The sequence below is a fragment of the Phycodurus eques genome, chromosome 5 (genome assembly GCF_024500275.1).
Source record: "Phycodurus eques isolate BA_2022a chromosome 5, UOR_Pequ_1.1, whole genome shotgun sequence".
Lineage (NCBI taxonomy): Eukaryota > Metazoa > Chordata > Actinopteri > Syngnathiformes > Syngnathidae > Phycodurus > Phycodurus eques.
In genome coordinates this window covers 11,911,871-11,925,288 of record NC_084529.1, presented here as the reverse complement: position 1 = coordinate 11,925,288, position 13,418 = coordinate 11,911,871, and positions in this window count along the sequence as shown.

Genomic DNA, 13,418 nt, shown 5'->3' with positions numbered 1-13,418 from the left:
TCAATATGAATCAGTGCTTCTGATAGTGTTTCGGTCAACAGAGGAAGTCTTGCTAGCCCTGACCGTTCACCACTACAGTTTACATAATACCTCTTGGGAAGTTGTAGATGTGTAGTTTTATGTTAAATTTGGTTGAATACATAAATTTGTTTTCATTAAATACATTTACTTCAACAAAAAAAAATATGGAGCTGTCCAAAGGTAGTGCTGTTTTATATTCAGTGTTACGCAGACAAAACACAAACATCATATGTTTTGGGCCTAATATATATATATATATATGTGTATATATATATATATATATATATATATATATATATATATATATATATATATATATATATATATATAAGCCCATTGTTCTCCAGGTGACTCACCAAAGCAAAGGCCTCCTTTAGACTCAATAAAAGCAGGAACCAATTTGAAAATACAAGACTTTGGTCGAAAAAGAAAGAAAAAAAAAAACATCCATCCCATCCCCACGGAAACCTTTGAAGCCCCCTGACACAGAAAGAAAGGGATGTTTAGTGGCCCCCACCCAGGTACCTAGGGACTGAAGGGTGGGTTGTTTATGGACTCTTTTACACTGTTACCACAGCTGGGTGTGATACTGCTCTCCGTTGGATTCAAACTAAAGAAATGGCTGTTGAAGTTGACCTTCGTGGGTGTTTGTTATGTTTGGCTGTGGGGGAGAAGACTCGTGGTCTACCGAGACCTACCGGGACAGCATTCAGTCTCCTCTGGGTTTCCCTTGATTGTATGAATATGAGGCCTGATTGTGTGTGTTGATACTTGTAGTATGCTCATGTGACATCAACAACTGTATAGTAACTCAATGATTATTATTATTATTATTATTATTATTATTTTACTATTTTAAAGAACAAGCATTATTCCAAAAAGTTAAGCTTACAACAGTTCCGGTCTTAATAAAAGATCTCAGACATTGTTGGATGGTATATTTTGCCACTTTTCCTAGACCTCAAGCAACTTTTTTTTCTCATGACGAATCTACTGACTTTTTGTGGTGGGATTGGAGACTTATGGAAACTCCTCCCGAAGCAGGAGATGTTCTCCCCTCCATGTCCAGACTGAATAAATCATACTGTACTTGCATAAAGCCACCAGAGGTTCATTTTACATTGGAACCCCCATTAAGATTGTATTGTATTTTCACTTGTGAAGGCAGAACTTCATCACTGTGCCGCTGAATTACACTTCAATTAGTGTAATTAATACAATGAATAAATACCAAGAATAAATACATTTTGACTGTGCGTGTGTGTGCATGCACCTGCCTGTCACCCTGAAACTGTCACCCTCAGCTTTGATGAATTTATTTGGGGTGGTAAACTAGTGACTAGTGTCAGGAAGGTTGTGACTAGTGTCAGGAAGGTTTTCTTCACCATAGGTGAAGAAACTGACTTTCCTACTCCATCGTAGTCCACAGAACAATGCACAGGCAGGAAAGGGGACAATGTGTTTAATGTAGCCTACTGTAGTAGTAAATAATGATGTGATAGTGATGCCCCGGTAACCATTAAATATACAGAACATGGCGAAAGAATGTTATTTACATACATCATGAATGGGAAATCTGCAACTGAGAAACTGTTATCAAAGGCCACCCCACCGATGCTTATATATATATATGAATAAATATTTGTTGGATTGTTGCATCACTCTCTTTCATAAATTTGCTTTGAAGCCTTTTTGCATCACGTTACATCCTCCAGTCACACCCATCATGCAGATAGATATTTGGCCTATGGCGGAATAACTAAGCCTGAACCAGCCTTAACTATAAGCTTTACCGTAATATCTGATCACAGAAGTTCGCCCCTCCTGGACTGCATCTGGAGCCTGACAACTTAAGGCTCTGCATCTGCCTGGGATACAGGATGTTAACATACTGTACATACATAATTTTCTGATGTCTGCCTGGGATACAGGATGTTAACATACTGTACATACATAATTTTCTGATGTCTTTTGGTGAACTTTACAGAAATTAAACATGCAGTTTTAATTTGTTGTTAATGTTCATTTAACTTGTGTTGCTTTTTTTTGTGTGTGTGTGACTTTTCAGGCTCATCATAACTTGGCGTGGGTTCATTTCCCATTCAGTGACGGTGTTAATGTTTATGTCATTGGTTGTCTGTCTTGATATGCTCCCTGTGATTGATTGGTTACCAGTCCGGGGTGATGTCTGTCTTTGGTCTGATGGGATAGGATCTAGCTCCCTGCAACCCTGAACAGGATGTAGAACCTCAATTCCAATGAAATTGGGACGTTGTGTTAAACATAAATAAAAACAGAATACAATGATTTGCAAATAATGTTCAACCTATATTTAATTCAATACACTACAAAGACAAGGTATTTAATGTTCAAACTGATAAACTTTATTGTTTTTAGCAAATAATCATTAACTTAGAATTTTATGGATGCAACACGTTCCAAATAAGCTGGGACGGGGTCATGTTTACCACTGTGTTACATCACTTTTTCTTTTAACAACATTCAATAAACGTTTGGGAACTGAGGACACTAATTGTTGAAGCATTGTAGGTGGAATTCTTTCTCATTCTTGTTTGATGTACAGCTTCAGCTGTTCAACAGTCCGGGGTCTGCGTTGTCGTATTTTAACGCTTCATAATGCGCCACACATTTTCAATGGGAGACAGGTCTGGACTGCAGGCAGGCCAGTCTAGTACCCGCACTCTTTTACTATGAAGCCACGCTGTTGTAACACATGCACAATGTGGTTTGGCAGTCTTGCTGAAATAAGCAGGGGCGTCCATGAAAAAGACATTGCTTGGATGGCAGCATGTTTCTCCAAAAACTGTATGTACCTTTCAGCATTACTGGTCCCTTCACAGATGTGTAAGTTACCCATGCCATTGGCACTAACACAGCCTCATACCATCACAGATGCTGGCTATTGAACTTTGCCTCCATAACAGTCCGGATGGTTCTTTTCCTCTTTGGCCCGGAGGACACGACGTCCACAATTTCCCAAAACAATTTGAAATGTGGACCACCGGTCCATCTTAGATGAGCTCTGGCCCAGAGAAGCCGGCAGCGTTTCTGGGTGTTGTTGATCAATGGCTTTTGCTTTGCATAGAAGAGTTTCACGTTGCACTTACGGATGAAGCGCCAAACTGTATTTACTGACATTGGTTTTCTGAAGTGTTCCTGAGCCCATGTGGCGATATCCTTTACACATTGATGTTGGTTTTTGATGCAGTGCCACCTGAGGGAATTGAAGGTCACAGGCATTCAATGTTGGCTTTCGGCCTTGCCGCTTACATGAAGTGATTTCTCCAGATTCTCTGAACCTTTTGATGATATTATGGACCGTAGATAATGAAATCCCTAAATTCCTTGCAATTGTACATTGAGGAACATTGTCCTTAAACTGTTTTGACTATTTTCTCACGCACTTGTTCACAAAGAGGTGAACCTCGCCCATCTTTGCTTGTGAATGACTGAGCACCCTCATTCCTGTGTTCTGTTAGAAAGGACCAAGCCCCCGTTAGTGAGATGCATAAACAGGAACTTCTCCCTCTCAACAGGAGGCCAACTTCTTGGAGCGTTCTCACCATCTTCTTACAACATTACTGCTCCTCAAACTGCTTGGGGTGTTTGTTTAGCTTTTCTGAGTTTTGTTTTAAATGCAGACACTACACTGCTTTGCTGAGATGCATTGGTGTGTTCACCTCATGTTACTGTCTTAAGTTCAGTTGTATTATATTAGACCCACTGAGATAAATGACAATGGCCTTTAAAAATATCAGTAAATTTGACAGTTTGTCATATTTTATTGCCAGATTTAAATTTTTATTTTATTAAAACATTTATTTATTTTTCTAAGGCATCAGCAGTACCGTTGAGTTTTGATTTAGTGTGAGTGGACATAAATTGTGGCTACCCACCAGATATTATTAATGGGTCAGACCATTCAGATTCTCTGGAAGCGAAGCAGGAGGGCCGTACTGTACGCAGCTGTATCCCACACCCACATCACAGTGACACTTGGGTGACTTGGCTTTGGTGAACATTTTCCCATCCAACCACAGATGTCTCTCATAACTGCAATTCTAAATGGACGTGGGCATGTTGTTTGATTTATTCAGGCATCCAAAGGTCATTTTCACATGAAAAAAATAAATTAAAAAAATCATTGTTAAAATCACATGAGAGACATACTGTAACAGTGGGTTGGTGGGAAACTTTTCAAAACATGCAGTCATGAAGTCTTTTTGTATCTACTGAGTTGGACAGATATAAACTTGAAGGAAAACTTCTTACAGAAGACGCAGTCATTATTATCCCATGTTACATGAACTAAAAGTAAAAGATGTCAATGTCAACAAGACATGTGATGTCATGTGATGGATGCACGTACAGTATATAAACTGTTAAAACTGATAGAAACCTTCATGACATATGCAAACACCCACATTGATTTTCAATTACATTTAGGTCTGGGGTCTGGCTGGGCTATTACAAAACTCTATAACTGTCTTTTGGTAAAGCACATCCATTTAAAAAAACTTAATATGTTTGGGATCAGGGCAGCACGGTTCGGTTCCAACCTTTTTGCGTGGAGTTTGCACGAGCTCCCTGTGCTTGCATGAGTCCTCACCAAATAGTCCGACTTCCTCCTACATTCCAAAAACACGCACGTTTGTTTGAGAATTTGTCCATAGGTGTGAATGTGAGTCTTAAGTACTGTTTGTCTACAGGGGCCTATGTGCCCACAAATTGATCAGTCCAAGGATGTACCCCGCATAGAAAATGTTTCTTGTGAAAATGATGTTTTGGGTATTTGTCATGCTAAAAGGTGACATTTCTCTTTATCTTTACCATATTAGCTCACAAAGTCTCACGTTCAAGGTGTTGTGCCAGAATTGTCAGGTGAAATATTTATCATTTATTCTATATTTCCCAACCCCGAAGAAGCACACTATGGAAGTTGGTATGGTATTCAACTCGGGATGTGCATGGTTGTTGATGTGCCAAACATACTGTAGCTTTTGAAATTATTGGCAAAAATTAAACATCAGGCTTAGGGTTAGGGTTAACCCTAATACCTTTCTGCTAATGCTTTTGACCCAATAGTAAGACAAGAATTATACATTTTTATCCCTAAATGTAGCACACAACAAGAACAGTACTTTCCAGAAATAAATGGCTTTGGCTTAACCTGTAAAATGGAGAAAATAATCAGGCAATCTGTTTTCTCCCAACTATCCTGCTATTGAAAAACAATAAATCACATTTTCCTCAGCAGTCAAAGGCATTTTAGAGTTTACCATTAACCTAGCATTCATGTTTTTGGAATGTGTGAGGAAGCTAAGGTACGCGTACATGCAAAGTCTGTACAGAATGGCTCGAGCTGAGAATTGAACCTAGATCTTTTTGACTGTGAGGGAAACCATGCGTGACTGTGTGTAACCTTAAAAATAGGACACAAAAAAATCCTACAGGATCTTCTGAACTTTATTTGGAGTTTTTAATTTAAAACACTGGAAAATTTGTGCTGAGTGTAAATTCCCGCATCCCGCTTGAGGGATGACAATTGGTGCAATAAATTCAATGAATGAATGAATCATAGTGTATTTCTGTCTCCTGGTTGTAGGCTTCACTTGATATGATCGCCCTACATTCTTCAGGCTTTGGGAAGCCAGACAACGCCCCATCTTGCCCATGAATATGGACTACGTTTGTCTTGTCCTGGCACAGAAAATGGCTTGTCCGTAGCTATATGTGTGTGTGGCACCTGATGTGTGTGTGAAAAAGAAGAAGCGCACTGACTTTGTGAGTCCATTCAAATGAGCAGGAAGTGTGCGCAAGGGTTAGTGTTAACTGTCAGTTTTAATCGCAGTGGGTCTTATGACTAACACATTGTTTCTGTTGGTGCCCGTCTAGTGGCATATAAGGATGGTATGAGCAGCAGCTGCAGCATGCACTCAGTCTTTGATTACAGTAAACGGCTCCTGAAAGTTATCCCATTTGATGGTTCCACGTGAAAACGATCAGCACAACTCCCTCAAATGCAAAAGCTGCTGGTTGAGTGCAGTAAAATCTACCACTCCTTTCTCTGAGGCCACAGCCACAGCCTCAGAGAAAGGAGTGGTAGATTTTACTGCACTCAACCAGCATGTCCCAGATTGTATTTTTACAACAAATACAATCTGGGACATTCTTTGAGCCAATGTAAACTTAATTAACATGATCCAACGAGTAATCTTTTTATCTTCACATGTTCACTCGCTAAGATTTAGATTGAAAGAAATAACAGCCCTTTTTGAAACTGTTAAACAACTTTACGTCATCCAAAGGTCCAAATCCAGAATCTATAATAATAACAACACATAACTGATGTTGCATTCTAAGTAAAACAAATATAGAAAAGTTCACACGGGGCGTCAACTTCCATGTAGTAACTACTAGTCAGTCACCGTGTGATTACAGCGCCACAAAACCAGTCTGGCTGGTTTTGAGCCCTTTTACTGAAAGAAACATGCTGGATTTCATGTTGCAATGGAAAAATACCCATTCACTTTCATTTTTATTTTCAATGTTAAGCTTGCAATGCGACTCTTTCTACTTTCTTTCCAGTATGGTAAAGTCCACCCATCCTTTTTCAACACTGCTTATCCTCACCGTGTGATTACAGCGCCACAAAACCAGTCTGGCTGGTTTTGAGCCCTTTTACTGAAAGAAACATGCTGGATTTCATGTTGCAATGGAAAAATACCCATTCACTTTCATTTTTATTTTCAATGTTAAGCTTGCAATGCGACTCTTTCTACTTTCTTTCCAGTATGGTAAAGTCCACCCATCCTTTTTCAACACTGCTTATCCTAGTTAGGGTCGTGGGGCGCTGGAGTCCATCCCAGCTGACTTTGGGCGAAAGGCGGACTACACCCTGAACTGGTCGCCAGTCATTTGCCCCAGACGGCCCCGGGGCCCCTGGAAGCGCAACGTGGAAGTCCCGAATGAGCGAGTCATCCATGATAAACGCAGACGGCACCCATGAACGTTCCTCGGGCCCGTAGCCCTCCAAGTCCACCAGATATTGAAACCCCCTCCCCCTCCGACGAGACGACAACAGCCGCTTCACAGAGAAGACAGGGCCCCCCTCCACAAATCGGGGGGGGGGGGGAGGGGGCCTGGAAGGTGGGACCAGAGGGGACTCCCAGGCTGGCTTGAGTAGGCTGACGTGAAAAGCAGGGTGGACCCGCATCGACCTTGGGAGCCTCAGCTTCACGGTGACAGGGTTGATGATCTTTTTGATGGGGAAGGGACCAACGAACCTGGGAGCGAGCTTCTTGGACTCCACCCGGAGTGGAATATGTTTGGTCGAGAGCCAAACTCGCTGAACCACTTTGTAGTTTGGGGCCGGTGTCCTCCGACGGTCAGCAGCGGCTTTGTAGGACCGTCCCTGCCACAGTAGCCTCTGGCGGGCTCGCTCCCAGGTCCTCCTGCAGCGTCTCACCAAGGTCAATGCCACTGGAACTGTGGACTCTGGGGCTATGGCAGGAAACAGAGGTGGTTGGTAACCATGCACAACGTGAAAAGGCGATAGACCAGTGGATGCAGAGGGGAGGGAATTGTGGGAGAATTCGACTCAAACCAGTTTCTGAGACCAGGATCGTGGCTCCTGTGAAGTGAGACATCGGACCCCAGTCTCCAGGTCCTGGTTCAGCCTCTCGGTTTGGCCGTTGGTTTCAGGGTGAAACCCAGATGACAGACTGACGGTAGCACCTATGAGATTACAAAACTCCTTCCAAAATGTATTGGGGACCCCTATCAGACACCACATTCTTGGGGAAACCATGGAACTTGAATACCTGATTAATCATCAACTTGGCAGTGTCTTGACCTGAGGGAGTTTCGGAAGTGCAATGAAGTGTGCCATCTTAGAGAACCTGTGAGAATGGTGGTATTACCTTTAGAGGCCGGTAATCCTGTCACAAAGTCTACGAAAATGTCTGACCAAGGACGTTGTGGTATTGGCAGGGGTTGCAACTCCTCAGAAGGACGTTGACGAGAGGGCTTTTTAGCAGCACATACCTGGCAAGCATTGACGTAATCGATAACATCCCTCCTAACATTAGGCCACCAAAAGCGCTGTTCGACCACTGATTGCGTTTTGGCAATGCCTGGGTAACATACAGTACTGTTCGTGTGAGCCCAGTGGATGACTCTTCCCCTTAAGGTCGGAACCACATAAAGCCTGTTTTCAGGGCAATCTTCCGGGCTAAGAGTGTTTTTCAGAGCCTCTTCAAACACAGTTTCAACGTCCGAAACAAAAGCATAAATGAAACATGACTTGGGCAAAATAGTCTTAGGGTCGGACAAAGAATTTTCTTCGCAGAAAATACGTGACAAAGCATCTGGCTTACCATTTTTAGAACCAGGTCGGTAGGATAACATGAAATTAAATCCCATCTAGCCTGCCTCGCATTTAATCTTTTAGCAGATTTAATATACTCAAGGTTCTTGTGATCTGTCCATACTAAAAACGGAGTCTGTGCCCCCTCTAGCCAGTGCCTCCACTCCATCAAAGCCACCTTGACTGCCAGCAGTTCACGGTCACCAATGTCATAATTTCTCTCGGCTGGGGTCAGTTTTTTGGAGAGAAAAGCACAAGGATGTAATTTACCATCCTTGAGAGATTTCTGGGAGAGCACTGCTCCTATTTCGGCATCAGAAGCATCGACTTCTACCACAAACTGCTGTTTGAGATATGGCAAAGTAAGGATGGGAGCGGAGGTAAAGCTCGATTTAAGTTTCTGAAAAGCTGCCTGACAAAGCGGGTTCCATACAAAAGGTCTGTGTGGCGAGGTAAGATCATGCAAAGGAGAGGCTAGGCTATAGAACTGAAATTTCTGATGAATTTTCTGTAGAAGTTTACGAACCCTAAGAACCTTTGTACATCTTTGCGTGATGTGGGAGTAGGCCAATTAATAACGGCATCGACTTTGCAAGGGTCCATTTTGACTTCACCTTGAGCCAGGACGAAACCCAGAAAAGAAACGGACGCCTTGTGGAACTCACATTTTTCAGCTTTGACATATAGTTGATTCTGCAGTAACCGCTGCAATACAGAGCGGACATGAATAATGTGAGTCTCCTCATCCGGGGAGAATATCAAAATGTCATCCAAATAGACAAAAACATACACATTCAACATGTCACGCAGGACATCATTGACAAGGTTTTGGAAAACAGCTGGAGCATTAGTAAGTCCAAAAGGCATTACCAAATACTCATAATGTCCCGTTGGTATGTTGAATGCTGTTTTCCATTCATCCCCCTCCCTTATCCTGACTAGATGATACGCATTTCTTAAGTCTAGTTTGGTGAAAATCTTGGCTCCCTCCAGGAACTCAAAGGTGGTGGAGATGAGAGGAAGAGGGTACCTGTTTTTTACAGTTATCTCGTTGACCCAAAATCAATACAGGGTCGCAGGGTCTTGTCCTTTTTGTCCACAAAGAAAAATCCCGCTCCTGCAGGGGATGAAGATGGGCGAATGATCGCGGCTGCCAGTGATTCTTCCAAGTACTCCTTCATGGCCTTGTGTTCCGGCCCTGAAAGAGAGAACAACCTCCCCCGTGGAGGTGTGGTTCCAGGCAGCAAGTCAACTGCAAAGTCATAAGGTCTGTGGGGTGGAAGGGATTTAGCTTTGGATTTGGAAAAAACTTTTTTGATGTCATGGTAACAGTTGGGCCTCTTGTCGATTTTTACCGCGAGAGCGATGAGAGTGTCCAAGTCGGTCGGCAGGTCTAGCGGGACTAAATGATCCTTGATGGCAGGGGATAGTCCTTGAAAAAAGGCATCGAGTAGCGCCCGATTATTCCACTCCATAGTCTTTACGAAAAAAGCCCACAAATGACACGCGGCGGAATTGCGGCTCCATTCAGCAGTAGCCCACACCTCCACACGACCAGTCAAGTGGGAAATGACAAAAGCGATTTTTGCCCGCTCGGTGGGGAAGGCAGCTGGCTGCAGCTCAAAGTGGAGTTCGCACTGAGTGATGAACGGCTTAATGTTCCCAGAATCTCCAGAGAACCTCTCCGGTCGAGAGAGCTGTGGGCAGACAGCAGCGGAGGTGGCAGGTGGCTACATGGTGACTGCTTCACATGGAAATGTTGGTACCGTGGCGGTATCAGGTGTTGTGCCAACTGGTTCCTCCTCTTGAATCATTTTCATAAGAAGTTCAAACTGCGAGGCCACCTGTCTCATCATATTGTCCTGATGCCTTGACAGTCCCTCTAGATGAAGGTGGAGGGCAGCAAGCTGCTCATCCTGCTTCGAGAGGCGTTGACCCTGGGCTTGAAGAGCTTTGCACACCGGGTCTGAGTCTGCTGGGTCCATGTTATGGCCAGTTTGTTGTGTCATGAACGGAACAGAGGATAGGACCCAAAAATGCACGACTCCAAAACAAATGGACAATTTAAAAAAAGAGAGGTTTAATATACGGGCATAGGTCGGTACACAGGCAGGCAATCCAAGAAGGGCAACAGTATCCAAAAACATGAGGCAAAAAGGCGAGGTCGATAATCAGAACAGGATCTAGTCTTACTGTGAGCCTGTGACGTGGAAACAAGGAATGCTGGAACGCGACGACAAAGTACAACGAACTGGCGACGAGAGAGAATGAGACACAGGGTTAAATGCAAGGGGTAATTAGGGTGAACGAGGCACAGGTGGTGAAGATGCTCTCAGGAGCAGGTGTGTGTGAAACAGGGGGAAGACAAAAACCGGAACACACACCCATGACATGCTAGGCAAACATAGCTGAGCACGTTTCTTCTCATGTCGATTGACTTTGCCTACCACTGGTCACGTATTTCTATTTCACTTGGAAAGCCCCCCCGCCCTAAAAACCTCTTGCTGCTGCCTTAACCATTTGTACAACCAAATGCCACACAATAAACCATCGTGACATTGTTAAATCATACGACAACAAATATACAAGGACGGGAACAACAGCATGGAACAATAGCACACAACACCGAATTAACAGGATGTTTGGCATGTGTGACGTCACAGCACCGGAAAGCGACGAAAACCGGAAGTCGCTGGATGCAAAAAGCAGAAGGCGCATTCTGCATCATATTTATCTGCTGGATAACTGCCATATAATCACTTCAAAATGGAAGATGTGGTTTGTAAAGGGGTTCTAGAGTTATCAAGATTTTTTTTAAATCTTTGTCCTCTGACCTTTAATGCATAGGTGTCAAACTCAAGGACCACAGACCAGATCTGGCGCGCCATGTCATTTTATGTGGTCTGTGAACGCTGGTACAAGTTTTCGTTGACTTCTGTTTAAAACTCGCCATGAAAACGATAATAACCAAATGCAGGAGCAATTCTAATAATAGCAATATGATGATTGATGGTGATTATTTGGGTACAAAGCACATATTAGATAAGGGACAAAAAAGATGACAGAAAAAGCATCTCTATGGAGCCACACACACAGTCTGGAAATGCAGAGCAGCTCTACTTTTACTGTAGATTGGAGGTGTCATGGCTAGTCATTCATTTTCTAAAGTGCTTGTCTTCATTGGGTTGCAGATGAGCTGAAGCCTATCCCGGCTGAGAGATGCTTTGAACAAATTTAAACATTCAAATACGTTTTATACTAATTAAAACAGACATTTTTAAGTATTCCTTCGGTCCTATTCTCACGTTCTTGTTCACACAATTCTCCAGTCAAACCGTTCCTGCTTCAAGCTGTTTATTTGTCACTCTGTTGAAGTTTACTGTAAATCTGACATTTAAAACAAGATAATTAAATATAGTATGTTTAAACGCCAAAATGTAAGACCAAACAATATAATTTCATCTCACTAAAGTCTGCCAGTTAAATGCTAACATATAATGCAAAATTCCATAAAAGGGCTAAATAAATTAGCTGTCATGGCAATGGTTTGCCGTGACATCCTTCAGCCTTCTCTGCTGGCTTAAACACTATCAAAAGCACTGACCTACAATTACAACTTAATGTTATTATAATGTTTTACAATATTTATTATATATATATAAAAAAATAGGTATATAATAATATATATTAATTTATTTCCAAGTCTCTTATCTTCATTTCATTTGCATGTGTGCATGTGCTTTGCTCAGCTTCCAGTCACGCGCAGTGCTGTATATGTAAAATCTTTTTTTTGGCCAATCAGTTTTCAGCTTCTTGTGTTGCCATGTAAATGTAATCTGCCCAAGGCCTCCAGAATCCCAAGTGCTAGTGTCAACAGGCCAAAGACACACACACACACACACACACACACATACACACACATACGTACACACTGTTTAAATTGTTTAATCAATCGGATTTTAGATTCACCACTCTGTTATTAGGATTCCCACATAGTTTCCAGACAGGACACGACCCCCTGCAAACATGATTGGCTCCTCCGTCCCGGGAAGGGGAAGCTACGCAGATGTAAGAAGATGACCATCCCAAACATGTACTACATTTGTACGAAATAAAAACAAAGTTTGTTAGGGTTAGGTTTAGGGCTAGGGTTGAGGGTAAGGCGGTTTAGGATGGGTTAAGGTTACGATTAGGGTGGTTTAGGGTTAGTGGGAAACATGTTAATCCTGCTGCACTTACGTCACATAATTTTTTTCACGTTGTAAGTGTCATCTCAGTACATGACACTTTGCCTTTTTTAATAATAAAAAAATAATTCACCAGCTCCAAATCCCTCTCCAACCACTTCCATCCTCGAAAAAAGTCACAGCCCTGGATGGCCGAGTAATTTCCCTGAGCCCTGATGTCCTCCATGACATGCTCAACCGGTTCGTGTTTGTGTACCTCGATGACATCCTCAGTTTCTCCTGCTCCCCCGAAGAACACCGCATCCATGTACGGCAAGTCCTCTAGCACCTCCACAAGAACCATCTGTATGTCAAAAATGGAAAAATGTGAATTCCACCTATCCTCAGTACATTTCCTCGGCTACATCATTGCAAAAGGACAACTACAACCGGACCCCACCAAAATCCAAGCCATCATGGACTGGCCAATCCCCGCAAAGAACTGCAACGTTTCCTTGGATTTGCCAATTTCTACCGCCAATTCATCCGTAATTACAGGAATGTCGCTATTCCCCTCACCAGTCTCACATCCACCAGCTCCCTCTTTCAGTGGACACCAGTAGCCTCACAAGCATTCAATAAACTCAAATCCCTGTTCACCACTGGTCCCATTCTGCGCCACCCTGACCCTTCCCTCCAGTTTGTGGTGGAGGTTGACGCCTCGGATGCCGGAGCTGGAGCAGTCCTCTCACAGCGAGATCCCACGACCCATAAACTTCACCTCTGTGCTTTTTTTCCCCGTCGCCTATCTTCAGCAGAAAGAAATTATGACGTCGGAAACC